At 41.9% G+C, this 1,258-nt stretch overlaps 1 pseudogene; it reads left to right on the plus strand.

Moving 5' to 3' along the window:
- The first annotated feature begins 274 nt into the window (after window positions 1-274).
- LOC138398009 (tetraspanin-6 pseudogene) lies at window positions 275-1,054 on the plus strand (annotated as a pseudogene).
- Window positions 1,055-1,258: the final 204 nt, after the last annotated feature.

A 1,258-nucleotide genomic window follows, 5' to 3' on the forward strand; every position in this document is an offset into this window, starting at 1 on the left:
CTACCAATTGAATAAAATTTATTTGTAAGTCAATAGATAATTTAAAAATTATAGAATTTTAATAATATTAGCAACCCCACTGTCAACCACAAAGAACCAAAAGACCACACTGCTAAGCAGTAAGACAAGGCGTTTATTGGGGTCTTAAGAATTGCAATTCAGAGTTGCAGACGCTCGTAAGTTTTCGGCAGTTTCCGGGGAGACTCGGGCACTCCGCGACTCGCTCGCTCTCTTCCGATCACCCGGTGCGGTGGTGCAGGGTCTCAGGCTAGTCATGGCTTTCCTGTCTCGGAGACTGCAGACTAGACCAGTCATTACTTGTTTCAAGAACGTCCTCCTGATCTACACTTTCATCTTGTGGATCACTGGTGTTGTCCTCCTTGCCGTTGGCATTTGGGGCAAGGTGAGCCTGGAGAATTATTTTTTCCTTTTAAATGAGGTCACCAATGTCCCTTCTGTGCTCATTGGCACGGGCACTGTCATTTTTCTTTTGGGCACCTTTGGTTGTTTTGCTACCTGCCGAGCTTCTGCATGGGTGCTAAAACTGTATGCAATGTTTCTGACTCTCATTTTTTTGGTCCAACTGGTCTCTGCAATTTTAGGATTTGTTTTCATAAATGAGACTAAAGACAACTTTAAGAATAATTATGAGAATGCTTTGAAGCAATATAACTCTACGGGAGATTATAGAAGCAATGCAGTAGACAAGATCCAAAGTACGTTGCACTGTTGTGGTATCACTGATTATAGAGATTGGACAGATACTGATTATTACTCAGAAAATGGATTTCCCGAGAGTTGCTGTAAACTTCAAGATTGTTCTCCACAGAGAGATGCAGATAAAGTAAACGATGAAGGTTGTATTGAAAAGGTGATGGCCATTATAGAGTCAAAAGTAGGAATTGTTGCAGGGATTTCCTTTGTAATTGCTTTCTGCCAGCTGTTTGGAATCTATGAAGCCTACTGCCTCTCTCTCGCCGTAACAAATAACCCGTATGACAGTGTAACCAGCGTATCTGCAGGTTTACTCCTCTCCAATTTTAAGGGTACTTAGGATCCCCCCCTGTGAACTACAAGATTGCCTGGCTGGAAGACTGACACACTACTTAGCAATAGGCTGAAAAACTACACCAATAGCCTGATTCAATTGAGATACTTGTTCACTATGTTCTAAGTCCACCTTCTGTCTCATTCAACTTAGATAGTTGAGTCCCCGTATCACTCTGAAACACTGGAAGACCTAGTAAATTGTAAACGA

Source organism: Eulemur rufifrons, chromosome 17, assembly GCF_041146395.1.
Source record: "Eulemur rufifrons isolate Redbay chromosome 17, OSU_ERuf_1, whole genome shotgun sequence".
NCBI classification, from domain to species: domain Eukaryota; kingdom Metazoa; phylum Chordata; class Mammalia; order Primates; family Lemuridae; genus Eulemur; species Eulemur rufifrons.